Raw genomic sequence first — 20,126 nt, 5'->3', positions numbered from 1 at the left:
TAATCTGGGTCCCCACACTATATATGTGTGTATCATCATCTGCGGACGGACATGACGGTGGAGGAAGAGGACGGGCCTGACGGTGGAGGAAGAGGACAGGAATTACGATGGAGGAAAAGGACGGACGTGACGGTGGAGGAAGAGCACGGGCGTGACGGTGGAGGAAGAGCACGGGCGTGACGGTAGAGGAAGAACACGGGCGTGACGGTGGAGGTGGAGGATGGGAATTACAATGGAGGAATAGGATGTATGTGACAATGGAGGAGGGGACGGGCGTGACGGTGGAGGAAGAGCACAGGGGTGATGATGGAGGAAGAGCACGGGCGTGACGGTGGAGGAAGAGGACGAACATGAGGGGGGGTTACTGGATATAAATATAAAATCAGATCTTATTACCTCCTCTGCTGCCACTTCCAGCAATGTCTCCTCTCTACTTCCTCCTGACTCACCTCTCACCCCCCCCCCAACTTCCCATTTAAACCTGACATCACTTCTTGTCTGTCCCTGACATCACTTCCTTTCATCCATAGAGACTTCCTGTCTGGGTAGAAGTGGGATCACCACCTTGTGGAGCACAGAGGAACTGCAGCCCCGAGAAACATCTCAGCGAGTACCTCTCAGACAAGTGGGGATTATTAAGTGTTCCTGCATGGCAAGACCACTTACTGTTATCCCACATATATATTCTTATTATTATAGCCAAATTTACCACCCTAACTCCTCCCACAGTTTTTACACTACATAGACAGTAATAAACCGAAACGTGCGGATTGTTCCCGATTGGTGTGCTATTACTTGGTGGAACGTTTCGCCGAATGGTTCACGAAATATCGCCATTTTTCTGGTGAAATTGGTCCCATAGGAATGAATGGCGGAATGTTCAAAACTAGAGTGTGAGCTGAAAAATCAGGACATGATTTCTAAACTGCCATCACTCCCTCATTTTCAAGCCCACCTACACAAATCTTATATCAAAACGTTCAGCTATCCCTGCTGCCACTAAAAATGTCCACGGCTAAGCCATAGTCCTGATAGTTTTCACAATATGACCATTTGTTTGCAAATCACACCGCCCATTGACATTCATTGAAACTCCACTCCAGCCACCTCAAATTTGTAGGGCAATTTCTAAACTGCGACTGTCCCTTCAATTGTTATATTTCAGAGACATACTATGCATAAAATGTAGGTCTGGGTCTTGTGATTCTCGCAATATAAAGCTCTTTGGTGTAGGATTTATAATTTTTAAACTACAACCGTTTGAAGATGGCAACCGCCAGTGAAGTGAGCAAGTTGGAGCAGTTTGTTTTTAACTGCTCTTCTCTGCCCTTGCTGTAGAGTGAGTTGCCATAGGAACCCAGGTGTGTGAGCAGGCAGCAGAGTGACAAAATCTAGCCCGGGTACTCCGCCCACTCCAGTTGTAGACTACTGGTGGAGGCAAGAACACTTCACACAATTTCCCCAGAAATTGTAACTTTTCTAGTTATTATTATTATTATACAGGATTTATATAGCGCCAACAGTTTGCTCAGCGCTGTACATTATAATGGGAGACAATACAGCAACAATACAATACACGAGGGGTTCGAGGGCTCTGCTCCTTGGAGCTTACAATCTAGGAGGGAGGGGATAGTGGTACAGGAGGAAATAGCTGTGGGGGATGAAGTGGTAGGAAGAGTGGAGGAGATCGGCAATCAGGTGAGGGCGGGGTACGCTTCCCTAAAGAGGTGGGTTTTCAGGGTGCGCCTAAAGGTGAGGAGGGTAGGTGACAGTCTGATGGATTGGGGTAGTGAGTTCCAGAGGATGGGAAAGCCCTGGAGAAGTCCTGGAGATGGGCATGGGAGGAGGAGACCAGGGAACTAGAGAGTAGGAGGTCTTGTGAGGAGCGGAGAGTGCGTTTTGGGTGGTATTTGGATATCAGGTCGGTGATGTAGTTTGGGGCAGTGTCATGAATAGCTTTGTACGTCAATGTTAGCATTTTGAATTTTATGCGTTGGGCAATTGGAAGCCAGTGGAGGGATTGACAGAGAGGGGTGGAGGACACTGAATGGAGGCCAGTGGAGGGATTGGCAGAGGGGGGTGGAGGACACTGAATGGAGGGCAGTGGAGGGATTGGCAGAGAGGGGTGGAGGACACTGAATGGAGGGCAGTGGAGGGTTTGGCAGAGAGGGGTGGAGGACACTGAATGGAGGCCAGTGGAGGGATTGGCAGAGGGGGGTGGAGGACACTGAATGGAGGGCAGTGGAGGGATTGGCAGAGAGGGGTGGAGGACACTGAATGGAGGGCAGTGGAGGGATTGGCAGAGAGGGGTGGAGGACACTGAGTGGAGGCCAGTGGAGAGATTGGCAGAGGGGGGTGGAGGATACTGAATGGAGGCCAGTGGAGGGATTGGCAGAGAGGGGTGGAGGACACTGAATGGAGGGAAGTGGAGGGATTGGCAGAGAGGGGTGGAGGACACTGAATGGAGGCCAGTGGAGGGATTGGCAGAGAGGGGTGGAGGACACTGAATGGAGGCCAGTGGAGGGATTGGCAGAGGGGGGGTGGCAGATGTGGAGCAGTTGGTGAGGTGGATGAGTCTGGCCGCTGAGTTCAGAATAGACTGAAGCAGGGATAGCCTGCGGTGAGGTAAGCCGGTGAGGAGGGAGTTACAGTAGTCAAGGCGCGAAATGATGAGGGAGTGAATGAGTTGCTTTGTAGTCTCTGGAGTTAGGAATGGATGTATTTTGGAGATGTTGCGGAGGTGGAGTCTACATGAGTTTGTCAGCGATTGGACCTGGGGCTGGAAAGACAGATTGGAGTCTAGAGTGACACCTAGTACTCTGGCTTGCGGGGTGGGACTGATGGTGGCGTTGTAGGTCATGATGGAGAAGTCCGGGGGCGGGGGACTTCCCTCCAGTCATGTGGTCTCTGGTCCCCCCAGTCATGTGGTCTCTGGTTCCCCCAAGTCATGTGGTCTCTGGTCCCCCCAGTCATGTGGTCTCTGGTCCCCCCAGTCATGTGGTCTCTGGTCCCCCCAGTCATGTGGTCTCTGGTCCCCCAGTCATGTGGTTTCTGGTCCCCCAGTCATGTGGTCTCTGGTCCCCCCAGGCATGTGGTCTCTGGTCCCCCCAGTCATGTGGTCTCTGATCCCTCCAGTCATGTGGTCTCTGGTCCCCCCAGTCACGTGGTCTCTGGTCCCCCTAGTCATGTGGTCTCTGTTCCCCCCAAGTCCTTCACTCTCTGCACCTCTCAGTCCAGCAGGGATCTGATTCTCAGCTCAACGTTCCGGCCAGCCTGCAACCAAATGAATTGTCCTGGCGAACAGTTAACGTTAAATACGGGGGTTTAGTTTGCACACATTTGCAGACACATGTGTAAGCTGCAGAGTCCCTTCATGGCCCCCTGATATTCTGCGGTTCTTAACTCTGTACATTGTGAGATCCTCCATAGTAGAAGGACATATACTGTATCATAATGGATAGATTGGAGGCAGGTAAGCCTGGAGGGAGCCCACCCCTGGACACCCAGCATATAGCACAATGGCAGTCCCTTTTCAGTACTGCAGTCCCTGTTTCCCCCAATCCTGTGGTTTCGGCACAGACCCCCCCCCCCCCCAATCTTGCGGTCTTTGTTCCCCTCTCCAGTCCTGTGGTCTCCTGTCCCCCCAGCCATGAGGCTTCTTTACCTCTCAGTCCTGCAGGGATCTGTGGTTCTTACCCAGTCCTACAGTTTCTATACCTCCTAGTCCTGTGGTCTCTGTGCCAGCCCTCCAGTGCTGTTGTCTGTGTTCCTCCAACCCTTTGGTCTGTGTCCCCCCACTAGTTCCTCAGTCTGTGTTCCTCCCACAAGTCCTTCAGTCTGTACGCCCCACCACCACCAGTCCTTCATTCTGTGTCCCCACCACCACCAGTCCTTCATTCTGTGTCCCCCACCACCATCAGTCCTTCATTCTGTGTCCCACAAGTCCTTCATTCTGGGTCCCACCAGTCCTTCATTCTGTGTCCCCCACCAGTTCTTCAGTCTGTGTCCCCCACCACCACCAGTCCTTCATTCTGTGTCCCACCAGTCCTTCATTCTGTGTGCCCCACCACCACCAGTCCATTCTGGGTCCCACCAGTCCTTCACTCTGTGTCACCCACCACTACCAGTCCTTCATTCTGTGTCCCACCAGTCCTTCATTCTGTGTCCCCCACCACCACCAGTCCTTCATTCTTTGTCCCCCACCACCTCCAGTCGTTCAGTCTGTGTCCCACCAGTCCTTCATTCTGTGCCCCCCCACCACCACCAGTCCTTCATTCTGTGTCCACCACCACCACCAGTCCTTCACTCTGTGTCCCCCACCACCAGTCCTTCATTCTGTGTCCCCCACCACCACCAGTCCTTCATTCTGTGTCCCCCACCACCACCAGTCCTTCATTCTATGTCCACCACCACCACCAGTCCTTCATTCTGTGTCCCCCACCAGTCCTTCATTCTGTGTCCCCCACCACCAGTCCTTCATTCTCTGTCCCCACCATCACCACCAGTGAATAGGGCTGGTGGAATCACTGGTTTATATCCCCAAAGATCTCCACCTGGGAGGGCCCACTACAGTCCTTGGTGGATTTTTAACCATCTGGTTTTGAGCCTTGATGAAAGGGGGAGATTTGGCCCCTGAAATATGTTTGGTTTTTTGTTTTCTACTGGTTGTAGGAAGGATTCACGGACTCCTAATCGGTCATTTGTTGCTTGGTTTCTTTCATTCACCTATTCTCCTCAAGTAGGGTGGTTCCCACTTCAGTAGGTCCACCCCCCACTCTGTGTCTCCTGCGCGGTCGTTCCACAAGAATCAGCATCAATTTACACACAAAGAAAAGCTAAGCTCCATGTCCGGGGCCTCTGTATCTCCTCTGTTATTCCAGTTCTCCGGCACTGTTAACATAACTCCCAACTTTTGAACCTGAGAGAGAGGGACATCTTGGGATGGAGAAGACACCTGGGCCCTGATTTACTATTGTGCCTGGGCGCATTTCTGTGGGCGAACGCCTAATTTTTATGAGCGACCGTCTACTTTACCCCGCTAAGAGCTTTACTATTGAGCAGCGTCAACAAGTAGACGCCCAATCGAATTTACTAACGAGACACACACCAGGAATCAGACTCACAAAGCAGACTTGCTAAGAGGCACGTCTAACACCATGAAAAATCACTGCAGAAACATGTTCACTTTGAAACTTGCTTTGCCAAATATCAGGACTTCACTTTAAACAATATCTACCATTTAAAATAAAAATTAAAATGTGATAAGTTTTTTTTTTAAGCAAGACGACACAGTGAAAAACTAGACGCTCGTGCAGTTTATTTGGCTGATATAACTGAGCATGTGCAGAACACATTTTAGACGTCCTCTGCAGGCGCTTGCTTTTTAGCCACTGCTCAATAGTAAATCTCAGTGTGGATTCCTCTGACAGCCGGCACTCCGTCGTGTCTACTGTGTTAAACAAACAGCACTAAGCATATCTTTATGTATTCTAATTTGATTTCCTTAGTTCTAGTGATTCTATTTTTGTTTCTTATCCTTTATAATTATTTCTGTAATGATTTTACTTATTTCGAAGGTCTAGATAATATTTATTTTGACAGCTGAATGTAAAAATAAAGGTCTGCAATAAAAAAAAACAAAAATCAAAAAAACAGCGTGGGTCCCCCCTCTCATCCATACCAAGCCCTTCAGGTCTGGTATGGATATTAAGGGGGAACTCCACGCCGAAATTAGAAAAAAAAAACAGCGTGGAGTCCCCCCCAATATCCATACCAGACCCTTATTCGAGCATGCAGCCCGGCAGGTCAGGAAAGGGGGGGGGACGAGCGAGCGACCCCCTCCTGAACCATACCAGGCCACATGCCCTCAACATGGGGGGTGCTTTGGGGCAGGGGGGCTTCCCCCCCAAAGCACCTTGTCCCCATGTTTATGGGGACAAGGGCCTCTTCCCCACAACCCTGGCTGGTGGTTGTGGGGGTCTGCGGGCGGGGGGCTTATCAGAATCTGGAAGCCCCCTTTAACAAGGGGGCCCTTAGATCCCAGCCCCCCCCCTACGTGAATGAGTCTGCGGTACATGGTCCCACTACTCATTCAAGTGTTGTGTAAAAAAAACACAGTACAGGGTCTTTGACAAGTCCTTTAATAAAACAATGTCCCCCAAAGTAGATCCGTCAATCACGGTGGCGATCCGAAAAAAAAAAAAAAATCTGGTCCCGTCGGAGGCTTTCAGCCTTATGAAGAAAGTCTCGCTGACAGCTCTTAAATAGGTTGGGGCGGGGCCAGCCGGGGACATCATCCGAGTGACCCCGCCCCATGTCACATGCTTGCTGTCCCCGGCTGGCCCTGCCCCTTACCTATACAAGAACTGTCAGACTGTCTCCTGCATAAAGCTGGTTAGCCTCAGTGGAGAGACAGGGTAACAGTTCTTAAATAGGTAAGGGGCGGGGCTAGCTGGGGACATCATCCGAGTGACCCCGCCCCATGTGACATCAATGATGTCACATGGGGCGGGGTCACTCGGATGATGTCCCCGGCTGGCCCTGCCCCTAACCTATTTAAGAGCTGTCAGCGAGACTTTCTTCATAAGGCTGGAAGACTGCAACGGGACCGGAACTTTTTTTTTTCTTTTTTCGGATCGCCGCCGCCGCCGTGATTGACATTGGATCTACTTCAGGGGACATTGTTTTATTTAAGAACTTGTCAAAGACCCTGTACTGTGTTTTTTTTACACAACACTTTGTTTTTTTGTGAATGAGTAGCGGGACCATGTACTGCAGACTCATTCACGTAGGGGGGGTGGGATCTGGGGGCCCCCTTGTTAAAGCACCCCCCCATGTTGGGGACAGGTCTGGTCTGCCGGGCTGCATATTCGGATAAGGGTCTGGTATGGATTTTGGGGGGAACCCCACGCTGTTTTTTTTTTATTTTGGCGTGGAGTTACTCCTTAATATCCATACCAGATCCGAAGGGCTTGGTATGGATGGGAGGGGGTCCCCACGCTGTATTTTTATTATTTATTCAATAAAGGAAATTATTTTACATTCAGCTGTCAGTGGGGAACCCCGCTGGCAGCTGAAACATTAACACATGGTTGTCGCTCCTAAAATCCCGCATGAGTTACGTTATCAACTCATGCTGCGTTTTAGTAGTGAAAACCAATGCAGCGCTCATGTTTCATCTGTCGGCGGAGTTCCCCACTGACAGTTGAATGTAAAAGTATTGCAGGGAATTATAAACAATTTTTAAAAAAACCGGCGTGGGGTCCCCCCTCTCATCCATACCAAGCCCATCGTTGATGTCACATGGAGTAGGATCACATGCTTGATGTCCCCGGCTGGCCCCACCCCTTACCTATTTCAGAGCTGTCAGCGAGCGACTCACCGCATAAGGCTAGTAAGCCTCATCGAGTGCGGAATGGGTTTTCGTTTTTTTTCTTTTTTCCGGTCGCCGGCGCGTGACACTGTGATTGATGTTGGATCTACTTCGGGGGACATTCTTTTAATAAAGGACTTGTCAAAGACCCTGTACTGTGTTTTTTTTACACCACACTTTGTTTTTTTGTAAATGAGTAGCGGGACCATGTACCACATACTCATTCACGTAGGGGGGGGCGGGATCTGGGGGCCCCCTTTTTAAAGGGGCTTCCAGATTCTGATAAGCCCCCCGCCCGCAGACCCCCACAACCACCGGCCAGGGTTGAGGGGAAGAGGCCCTTTTCCCCATCAACATGGGGACAAGGTGCTTTGGGGGGGAGCCCCCCTGCCCCAAAGCACCGCCCCCATGTTGAGGGCATGTGGCCTGGTATGGTTCAGGAGGGGGGGGCGCTCACTCGTCCCCCCCCCTTTCCTGACCTGCCGGGCTGCATGCTCGGATAAGGGTCTGGTATGGATTTTGGGGGGAACCCCACGCTGTTTTTTTTATTATTTAAATAACGGAAATTATTTAAAATTCAGCTGTCAGTGGTGAACCCCGCTGACAGCTGAAACGTTACTTCTGTCCCTGCAGAGAGCTCCGCTATTATATTTGACATTAAAAAGTATGGAGGTTGCAACATTGTATCTATTTGTATCCATTTCGGGTAAAGATGGTTTTATTTGGATACAAATAGATACAACGTTGCAACCTCTATACTTTTTAATGTCAAATATAATAGCGCAGCTCTCTGCAGGGACAGAAGTAATTACTTCACTATTATATTTGCCGGCCACAGACGGGGCGAAAATTGGCCTATTTTTTTTACCGTTGGTGGTAAGGTCGGCCGATTGAACAACCGATTTTTATTTTTACTTTTTTAAACAGCCAGTTTTCGCCCCGTCTATGGCCTGCATTTTTCTTTTTCTGCTTTTTCTTATTCTTCTTTTTCATTTTCTTCTTCTTTTTCTTGCAGGTCATGGCTCATGCGCAAATTTTTTATCGGTGAAAAGATCCACCGATTTGCCGATCATTGCCGTGAAAATCGGCCGATCTGCAAAATTATCCATTTTTTATCCAGATTTATGCAGGCCATAGACGGGGAAAAAACTGGCCATTTTTTCACCAAAAAAACTAAAAATTCAATTCGTTCAATAGGCCGACGTTAACACCAACAGTAAAAAAAATTGTCCGATTTGCTTCCCGTCTATGGCCGGCATTTAATTACTTCTGTCCCTGCAGATAGCCCCGCTATTATATTTGACATTAAAAAGGATTGCGGTTGCAACATTTTATCTACCGTATTTGCCGGCGTATAAGACGACTTTTTGACCCTTGAAAATCTTCTCAAAAGTCGGGGGTCGTCTTATACGCCGGTACACATGTTAGGGGGGCTGCGGCATTAAGTACAGGGGTTTGCAGGGGCTGATGTCTCTTACCTGGATCCAGTCCCACGACGATCCGGTCCAGGAAGCGCGGCGTCTCCTTCAGTTCGGCCACTGGATGTTCGTGCGGCTGCTCGGCTCCGCCTCCTCACCGGTGATTGGCCGCCAGAACTGTAGCTCAGGAAAGGCACACAGGCGGCCAATCACCGGCGAGGGGGCGGAGCCGAGCGGCCCCGCGAAAATTGAGTGCCGGAGCAGCAGGTAAGTGTTCTGTGTAGAGATGCTGCTGCAACCACATATGCTGGCTGCAGCAGCACCATACGAGAACAGGGTCAGCAAGTCTCAGTGGGAGGAATAGTGCCCCATCATTGGAGTCACTGATACCAATGATGGGGCACTATTCCTCCCACTGATACCAACGATGGGGCACTATTCCTCCCACTGACACCAACGATGGGGCACTATTCCTCCCCCCCACTGACACCAACGATGGGGCACTATTCCCCCCCCCACTGACACCAACGATGGGGCACTATTCCACCCCCCACTGACACCAATGATGGGGCACTATTCCACCCCTCACTGACACCAATGATGGGACACCATTCCTCCCACTGACACCAATGATGGGGCACTATTCCTGCCACTGATACCAATGATGGGGCACCATTCCTGCCACTGATACCAATGATGGGGCACCTATTCCCCTCACTGATACCAATGATGGGGCACTATTCCTCCCACTGACACCAATGATGGGGCACTATTCCTCCCACTGATACCAATGATGGGGCACTATTCCTCCCACTGGTGTGCATTGGAAGAGGGGTAGTCTTATACGGCGAGTATAGCCCAAACACTACATTTTAGCAGGAAAAGTAGGGGGGTCGTCTTATACGCCCAGTCGTCTTATACGCCGGCAAATACGGTATTTGTATCCATTTCGGATACAGATGGTTTTTTCGGATACAAATAGATACATTGTTGCAACAGTAATACCTTTTAATGTCAAATGTAATAGAGGACTGGAATTCTTCTTCTTTCTCTTCTTCTGCTTCTCTCTCTTCTTCTTCCTCTTCTTCCTCTTCTTTCTCCTCTTCTTTCTCCTTCTTCTTTCTCCTCTTCTCCTTCTTCTTTCTCCTCTTCTTCTTCTCTTCTTCTTCTTCTCTTCTTCTTCTTCTTCTTCTTCTTCTCTTCTTCTTCTTCTCTTCTTCTTCTTCTTCTCTTCTTCTTCTCCTTCTCTTCTTCTTCTTCTTCTCTTCTTCTTCTTCTTCTCTTCTTCTTCTTCTTCTCTTCTTCTTCTTCTTTCTCTTCGTCTTCTCTTCTTCTTCTCTTCTTCTTCTTCTTTCTCTTCGTCTTCTCTTCTTCTTTCTCTTCGTCTTCTCTTCTTCTTCTTTCTCTTCGTCTTCTCTTCTTCTTCTTTCTCTTCGTCTTCTCTTCTTCTTCTTTCTCTTCGTCTTCTTCTTCTTTCTCTTCGTCTTTTTCTTCTTTTTATTTTTTTTCTTCTTCTTTTTCTTGCAGGTCGTGGCTCATGCACAGATTTTTTTATCGGTAAAGATCATTGCAGCGAAAATCGTCCAATCGGCAAAATCGGCTAATTTTTTTCCAACCTTACTGATCAAAAAAATCTGACAAAATCCAGAAAAACAGCCAACCAATTAACCCATTAACGGTGCGAAAATCGGCCGATGTTTTTTTTTTTCTATGGCCTGCTTTAGATGGGCCTAAAATCGGCCGATTTTTTTGCCGAAAAAAACCCAGCCAATTTTCGGGCCATTAGTGGGTTAATTGGTTGGCCGTTTTTCGGGATTTTGCCCCTTTTTTTATCAGTAAATTTGGAAAAAAATCATCAGATTTTGCCGATCATTGCCGCGAAAATTGGGCGATCGGCAAAATCGGCAGATTTTTTTCCAAATTTACCAATAAACAAAATGTGCCAAAATCCCAAAAAACAGCCGACCAATTATCCCACTAACGGAAGAGGCTCTTGTCCCCATCAACATGGGGACAAGGTGCTTTTGGGGGGGAGCCCCCGTGCCCAAAAGCACCCCCCATGTTGAGGGCATGTGGCCTGGTATGGTTCAGGGGGGGGCGCTCGCTCATCCCCCGCTTTCCTGACCTGCCAGGCTGCATGCTCGGATAAGGATCTGGTATGGATTTTGGGGGGACCACATGCAGTTTTTTTTTTAATTTCAGCATGGAGTTACCCCTTAATATCCATGCCAGACCCGAAGGGCTTGGTGTGGATGGGACCCCACGCCATTTTTTTTTACATTTTGGTGTGGAGTTACACCTTAAGATACATACCAGACCCAAAGAGCTTGGTATGGATGGGAGGGGGGACCCCATGCCGTTTTTCATTTATTATGGTACTGGTTTTTAAATGTAATTCTCCCTTATATTTTTCCTTCACTATAGCTCAGAAATTCACCTGTCACTTCCCCCAGCTAAAAGAGAAAGTTTTCTTGGAATTTATATCCCTAAAGGAAACAATGTTTACTTTGAGTTTATTAAAAGATACAAAGTTTTCTGTAACTTCGGAGAAAGTGACTTCTAAGCTTGTGAACTATAGTGAAGAAACAAAAAAGGCTGGCATTTGCATTTGAAAATCAGCGCCGACATACACTTTGTATTGCGAAAAAAAATTATTAACAATTGTGTAAACCGAGGCATTATTTTCAATGGATTTTCATTCGTAAACCGAAAATTCCGTTCCCCGAGGCGCTGGTACACCGAGGTACGCCTGTATTAGTATTGCAATCCTTTGTATTGGGATACATAGAACCAACATACATCTGAATTGGTAACATAGCACAACATTTGTGTCACATTGGAGATATCTGGCTAGTTACACTGACCTTGCCCAGGGACTTATGGTTGATTCACACCACAGAAATACAGGCTAGTTTAGTGTTCAACAGCTCTGTGGATTAGTGGTTAGCCCTGCTGCCTCACAACACTAGCGTGGTTGGTTTGAATCCCAACCACGGCAATGAATTTGCATGATCTCCGTGTGACTACCCTAACATACATGTGCTGGTGGCAGCATCTTTGCTTTCTGTCTAAATGATCCCTAGAATGTGAATTAGAATGAGGCCTTGTCTGTTCAAACACCTTTAAAGTTGTCCCTTATGTGAATGTCAAACGATGGGATGAGATAAGGGCCTGGACTAATGATTGATTGGATAATGCTGATTTGCACTTCACCCCCTTTTGGGAAAGGTTTGTCAAACCAAGAGAAGAGTGAGCGAGAGAACAGTGAGAGAAAAGGATTTAAAAAAAAAATAATGGCATGGAGTCCCCCCCCAAATCCACAACAGATCCTTATCCAAGCATGCAGATACCGCATGCCTTCAAAGATTTATTTCCTTTGTTGAATTGCCTGCTTGGTTCACACTAGATGCGATTTAAATTTTGCTTTTTTTTCACCGTATTTTCTGTAGATTTACCAATGAGTTATTGCATTTTCAATTGTGTTTTGCATTGTGATTTCTATTGTAGTCTATATGTGAAATTGCTACAAAATGCTGAAAAAGTTAGACAAGAACTACTTTTGAAATTGTGCTGCAGCAAATCACTTACGTTAAGACACTCACATCTACATTCATTAGATCCGATATCAGGTACAATTTCAATTCCCAAATCGCACCTGAAATCGTGCACCCTGGATGCGACTTGGCATTCGATTTGCATGCCGTGCGACTTGCAAATCGCATGCCAAATTGCACCCAATGTGACTGGGGGCTAACTCCACAGTCACATCAAAGCGGATTTTGAAGTGGTGCGACTTAGACTACGGTCACATCATGGGACTTACAGTGAAGTCACATGATTTCAAAGTCAGGGGACATGCTGATTTAAAGTGCGATCTGCAACACATCTGACACAGATCTCTCTGCAAATCGCATGAAAAGTAGTGTATTCATTACTTTAGAAATTGTTGCAGCTCCAAACAAGTTTGAACCACACCAATATTGAACACTCTAATAGCGGTCACATTGAGTGTGACTTGGCATGTGATTTGCATGACCTGCGAGTTGCAACTCATATGCCAAGTCGCACCCTATTGTCTGCTATTAGAGCGGTCACATGGGTACGTTTCCGATACTGATTTCTAAAGTAGTACATGTACTACTTTTGTGGTGATTTGCAGAGATATCTGTGTCAGATGTCTTGCAAATTGCAAGGAAATTGGCATCTTCACTGTACGTCGCACAATTTCTAAATCGGCTTTGATGTGACCGCGGTGTAAGGTCTTTTTATCTTTGATTTCCTGAGTGTTTTTCCGATTTATGGGAAATCCCGCATGCTAGCAAAAGTGAATTGACCTTTTCAGTATTGCATGCGAGATGTGGTCATGTGACTGCCTTAACTCATGCGATAATCTGGAGTGAATTGTGCCCATAGTGCCAAGAAAAATTGCCAATAGGGTTCCCTTTCACATCCCTGTTCAATGCTCTGTTGTATGCTGCACTGGTACACTTCACTGTGGCTTTCTTTCTGACTCTGATTTGTGTGGCCTGTATACCAGGGGTTAAGGCAGGTGGGAAGAGAATTAATCAGGTGCAAACACTTTCTCTGACCAAATGAATGACAGTGGTGGGTGTGGCCTACCTTATATAAAGAGATGCAGTAGTGGCTGAATTTTTCCTTGTACAGGCACATTATTTTCTTGTCTGTGGTGGTTAGGAGAGGAAGAGATATTGTGGTGAATTGCCCCAGGCCACAGTCACATTATGTTTTGATGTGGGCTGTAAATGTTTTGCATTTTTTTTCTTCTAAGGTGTGTTTGTGTGTTTATTATCTTTGTATTGTAATCCTAACACGTCAATTGCTCTGCTCTTCCAAGTTTGCTTTATTTAGACTGAAATGCAGTTTTCAGACAAACCTGATGAGAAATGTATGTGTGGGGGATTTGGGGAGGTGGGAAGTGTTTTAATTTGGCAGGTATGTATTTTTATATTGATATTTTGATCTGCAGCTTGTTTTGTGGATAGATAAGCCTACTATGTAATTTATATTAACTGTTTGTTTCCTGCTGTAACCTGTGAAAGCACAGTTCATTAGAAGTATAGTCTTTTAGATTGTAAGCTCTTATGAGCAGGACCGTTCTATTTTAGCAACATCAAATGTTTTTATTTTTTTGTTTTGTTTTGTTTTTTTTTACTAAGAAATTGAATGTACCTACTTGTTGTTGCTGTCCAAAATAAATGTGGAATGTGTATTTGATGAATAAACATTTGGACTATGTATTTTTGGGGGATTATTTCATGTTCTAGTTGAATGTACTAGCACCCCTAACACTTATTTTTGCTAGCTATATAATATGCCCAAATCTTCCTGAGTGCACTTATGCTGGTATGTCGAAACTAACAAACCAAAAGCCACCTATTGCACCACAAGACTATGTTATGTACCAATGAATAGGTCGTGTTCAATGTGCAGGTAGCTATTCTTTTTCTATAATCCTTTTAACAGTAATACATTAGGCCCCCAATTTATGTTGACTTTGGGCCTTTACCGGCAAATATATACTCGCCAATGTCATATAGAGCTGCAAACCTACATTTACCATTGCCATATCCACAATAGAACTGCAGACATATTTGTGAATGTCATATACTGTACACAATGAAGCCGCATGGAAAATTGCTATGGTGCACAAATAAATGCCAAGATGGCTGTTGGAGGAGGTGCTAGAGGAGCTGTCATACCGGAAATACGTCATGACGTTTGCCGAAGGATGTTTGCACACACCCAGAAGTGGTAGTGGGAAGTGTTAGTGGATGGGAGTGTAGTTAGGAGAGTTTAGTGGTAATTTGAAATTCTATTTTTTAGCTTTGTGAATTGTTGTTTTGTGGAATTCCAGACATCTGGACATGGCGATCAGCTCTCTTCCAAGGAGCTGATCCTCATTTGCTAGGGAAACATTACTAATGTTGTATTTTTCAGTTGATAACATGTCCAATTCCTAGATCCATTGAGGTACATAGCAGAGGTTCAAGGTATTCCATAGAAGTTATTTTTCTTCCTAACTATACAGGTGGAACAGACACAAGCATACACCCAGGGCCACTGTTAGATATCATGGCGTCCCCCATACAGCATACCTGACAGCCCCCCACTGTCAGAGAAAATATCCAAATTATATTGTAAAAATACACTAAAAACATTAATGGACAACCATATTCCAACCAACCATATTCATGTGAAATCTAAATGATAAAACTGTACTGAGTTCATAAATAAAGCTGTGTGTAATTGAGGTCTTGGGGCTCATGGGTGCTGTGGCCTGTAGAGCGGGAATCAGTGGTTTGTTTATGTGGCTATCGCCGTTTGCAGTTAACCTATGTTACACAATGGAAATGCTGCAGGTCGTAATTTGACAAGCATATGGGTGCAGGTGTACAGCCCTGAACACAGACAGTAAGCATTCACACCTGTCAGATTAAAAACTGTGTTCATACAGCTGCTGTGTCCCCATAGTGTAACAGGTGGCTCTAGCCACATGAACAACCCACTCATTCATGCTGTACAGGCCAGGGGCCCTGTTTGAATGGGGCATTTTGTGTTTTTTTTTTTCCTCAGCCCATTAAATTCAATGGGCTGCCTAACGTGTGGAAACATGCCAAAATACTGCAGGCATATTATTTTCAAAGTGTGTTGCACCTAACCGCACAGTAGTAACGTGGTGCCATGTGTTTTTGTGGCTGTGAATGGGTCTGTTTTTAATAGACGTTTGTAGGTGCAATTACATTTTCAGCATGGTACCTGCGCACATCTACAGAGGGCATTGCATTTCTTTGCTGTGCTGGAAAATGTGTGTTCTTGCATGCGTTTCTGCACTATAAATGGTGTGAACAAGTCCTAAGGGCCAGTTCACAATATAGAAACAGTCTAGATGTGTTCCTGATGCGTTTTTTTCATTCCCTTTTGGCATGCATGTTTAGTGTGTTCCAGTACATTTTGGATGCGTTTTGGACGCGTTGGATTGCATTTTTGTATCCCTTCCAGTTAGTTTTTTCTACTTTCTTTTTATTCAATTTAATTAGGGACGTCTGCGTTTTAGTACATTCAAGGACATTTCAACATGTTTCAGTACAGTTCTGTGCAGAAATAATGTAGCGTGGTCAACTTTGTTTACAACACCTGCAATGCACTGAAAATGCAAGTGCTGATGTGAACTATGACATTGACAACCATATAACCTTCTTTCTGTGTGTTTGTGATGCTGAAAAAGCAACTGAAACACATGTAGTGTGAACTGGCCCTAAAGATTATTAGAGGTAAGGGAACGGGACTGACCAGGAATTGTGAATTCAATCAGACTAGTGGTGAGATACAATCAGCAATCGTATAATAATGTGAGATCTGAGCTGTAGCTGATAGAAAATGAGACACATTCACTTGCTCAGTAAATAGATAGTTAAAAAGAGTGGGGCGGTGATCCATAGATTTGCATATGGGACAGGTGATGATGGGGTGGGGAGGGGGTCAAGTTGTATAAGGAGACAGATTTAAAAGAAGATAAAAAAGTTACAATGAAATATACACAGCATGAAACTTGCACATTTCCTAATTGGCAGAAGAACAGGACGCAGGTAACATTCATCCACTTTCTAGTCATTAGGCAAAATCATAATTGATTGATCAATATTCCTGGCACTGACACAACCCAGAAAATTGATCTCCATTTTTTTAACGTTCATAAATGTCAAGGAGCTTATAATCTAAGGGCAGAAACTCAGCCATGTAACTAGGTCCAATGAACATAACAGCATGTCTTTTGAGTGTTGGCAGAAACACATCCATACAGGGAAAGCATGCAAAATGGGATGCAGCCATGACTGGGATTAGAATCCATGACCCATGAAGAGCTGTAAATTCTGAGCTCTAACCACTAAGCCACCGTGGGAGGCACAGTTTGAGCTACAATGTAGAATAGTTACATTGTTTAAAAATGATAAAGCGAGTCAAATTATATAGACTACTAAAATGGTATTACACAAGATAAATATAGCCACATACAGTAGTGCATGAACTCGTGAAAGGTCATCCACCCTTGCGACAGTGTACTACACTATTAAGTGCCTTTCTGGCTCCTGTGGCTGAGCTAATTCCTCCCCAGGACCATTTGGGCACCCACCCTGATGGATGGATGGCTGGAGATGGATGACTAACCCATAGCTGCCAGCATACCACTGCACCCCCAGATGTGTGATGTGTATAACCCATGCGCATTAATACTTTTGTTCTGGTGAGTGTAGACCAGTCCCAAGGGTGGTTTCTTTCACGAGTTCATGCACTACTGTCCATCACGGAGAAACAACACGTGCCATTCATAGGCACTCTCTGAGTTGGTACTCTCACACGAAGGACATTCCATTATTCAGGAATGATTATATGAACTTATTTTAGCACCATTTACCATTTTACATCATTATTACAATTATTTGCACTTTTTGGTTTTTACATGCGTTCATTATTGATCACATGCATCTTTAGCGCTGCACTTGACTTTAACATAGAATAGTTACATGATTAAAGAGAAGGAAGCTATATCATTATATTGGGAAATTAGAACTAGACATTACAAATTATTTGAGATATAAGTGTGAAAATGTTTAACATTTGAAAATAGAATGTATGACATTCATTAGTAAATGCATTAGTTGTCTGATCATTTTGGAGAAACAGCAAAAAAAAAAAAAAAAATTATAATATACAGTAGGTGTACTATTTATGTTACCAATGTAACGGAGCCGGTACCCGACCGCACTTGGGTATATTCCGTTATACTGCAGCTTCCCCTGTCCGAACACCATCCACGGACCACACCCTGAAATCCCTCAGGAGAAAAGAGACAGCACCCAGCTCTTACTAAAACAGGAAGCCAACAACTCTTTATTTTTCACAAAACATGTTTTATACAGAGGGCGGGGAAACACATCCAGGAACAGGACATACATCATCAGCCCACCCTCTCAGTGGGAAGGAATACAGTATAGGCAGGAAACACCTCATCACCCCTCCCCATCCAACCAGACACAGAACAATTGGATGCAACCATGTGGCAAAGGACATTGACCAACCCCCACACCAATACACAAACAGTACATCCCATAATAGTTGGGTGGACAGGAAGATACAGCACCATGGGGGGGGAGCACATGGCAGGGACAAAGGAACACACACTATACACAATACTGGGACATTCACATTCACACCCTGTACCCCTTAACAGGCACAGGGTGGGTTAAACATAATGAGGGGGACATGAGCTGACCAAGCGGTCCCCCCACCCCCAAAAGTCACTCCCGTCACATATCTCCCCTTTCGGCAGGAGAGTAACGCAGGAGTAGATCCCAGACGGATGTACTCTGAAGTTACTCTGCACCTCCAGTCTCTCAATGCCAGCACCCACACAGTACCCCATGCAAATTGTCCCACACCAAGCTTTACTCACCCAGCCAACCTCTGCCTCTCCCGTAGAACATACCCGCCGCTGGGGAGAAGTACGGACTAGTCCTTCTCCCTGAAGTCCTCTCAGCCGCTGGGGAGAAGACAGGGTGGCTGGGCCGACTCCATCCTTCTGTGGGGGATCTGGGCCAACTGCCCAGCATCCCTGGGGTATCCAGGTGGTGGCTGTAGTTGCTAGGCAGAGGCCAGCGGCGCTCTGCCCTGTTGCCAGCACTTCTGCTGGGGACCCCACATCTGCTCCGGCTAACCGTAGGGGAGGGAGGCCGGCTTCCTCCCCTCCCAGACTGTGGATCTGCTGCTGAGATGGCATTCCTCTGTCACTGTTCCCCTGGTGCACAGATCCTGACTTGGGAGGGAAAAGAGTTTCCTCCACTTTGGCTGACTGTGGGGGAGGGAGGACAACAACCTCCTCTTCCTTCTCACCCTGGGCCTCTGAAACTACCACAGGTGTGGGGCAGAGGTCCTGGACCCTCTGTCCAGTTGTCAGCGCTTCAGCTGGCAGCTCCCCGGCTGGTTCCTCCTCAGAAAAAAAATCAGTACAATCCCCAGTCTCTGGAATGGCTAAATGTCCAGGGCACGGGCTGGTGGCCCTTGAGTCCAGTGCCAGCACTTTGGCAGGTGACTCATCACCCACAACGTCCTCCATTGAAAAATCAATTAGATCCATGCATTTTGGGATCTGTACTTGGAGGGATGAGCCAACTTCTCCATCTTCCATACCCTCATCCAGTTGTTGGACAGACGCGTTTCTCCATCCAAGCTCATCCCATGTAGAAACCGGGTCATCTAAATAAGCCAGCACTTGCTGCATCCGCCATAAGACCTCAGTTTCCATAGCTGTGAGTGGTATCTGTCTCTCCTCTCCTGCTCTTGGATCCCGGTGATGTTTGGATGTGTTTACAGGTTGGAAGCACAATCCCACCGCTTGCCACCAATGTAACGGAACCGGAACCGAGACCGCACTGAGTTTTTCCGTTATAGCACAACTTCCCCTGTCCGAACACCATCCACGGACCACGCCCTTGAAATCCCTCAGGAGAATAGACAATACCCAGCTCTTACTAAAACAGGAAGCCAACAACCTTTACTCAAACTCTCCAACGACCTGCTAACCGCCAAATCTAATGGCCACTATTCAGTGCTCCTACTCCTTGACCTCTCTGCCGCGTTCGACACAGTCGATCACCCCCTCCTCCTCAAAAAACTACACTCCCTCGGCCTCAGAGATTCTGCTCTCTCCTGGCTCTCATCCTACCTGTCACAACGCTCCTTCAGCGTTACCTATAATGCTACCACCTCCCCCTCACTCCCCCTCTCTGTTGGGGTCCCTCAAGGCTCTGTCCTTGGGCCCCTTCTCTTCTCCATCTATACCTCCTCCCTTGGCCAACTCATACACTCTCACGGCTTCAACTACCACCTCTATGCCGACGACACACTAATCTATCTCTCAACCCCTCACCTCCTTGGTCTCAGCCCGAATCACACACTTACTGAGCGACATATCAGACTGGATGTCGCTCCACTTCCTTAAATTGAACCTCTCCAAAATCGAGTTTCTTGTCTTCCCCCCAACCCGGACACCACCCCCCATTGATTTCTCCGTCACATCCAACAACGCTACCATCAAACCCGCCCTGCAGGCCAGAGTACTGGGTGTCATTCTGGACTCCAACCTATCCTTCCAGCCCCAAGTCCAATCTTTAACAAACTCGTGCAGACTCCACCTCCGCAACATCGCCAAAATCCGCACGTTCCTAACCCCAGAAACCACTAAACAGCTCATCCACTCTCTCATCATATCACGACTCGACTACTGCAACTCCCTCCTCACTGGCCTGTCTCGCCGCTGG

At 46.7% G+C, this 20,126-nt stretch overlaps 1 protein-coding gene across 3 annotated transcripts in view; it reads right to left on the bottom strand.

The window, feature by feature from the left end:
- Positions 1–20,126, bottom strand: part of LOC149443106 (uncharacterized) — an 85,504-nt gene that overhangs the window by 48,485 nt on the left and 16,893 nt on the right. The gene's annotated exons all lie outside the window — the stretch shown is intronic.

The sequence above is a fragment of the Staurois parvus genome, unplaced genomic scaffold (assembly GCF_062004578.1).
Source record: "Staurois parvus isolate SC_StPar_1 unplaced genomic scaffold, SC_StPar_1.0 ptg000874l, whole genome shotgun sequence".
Taxonomy (NCBI): Eukaryota; Metazoa; Chordata; class Amphibia; order Anura; family Ranidae; genus Staurois; species Staurois parvus.
Note: the sequence above shows the minus strand (reverse complement) of the source record. Positions and strands in the feature narration are given on the sequence as shown.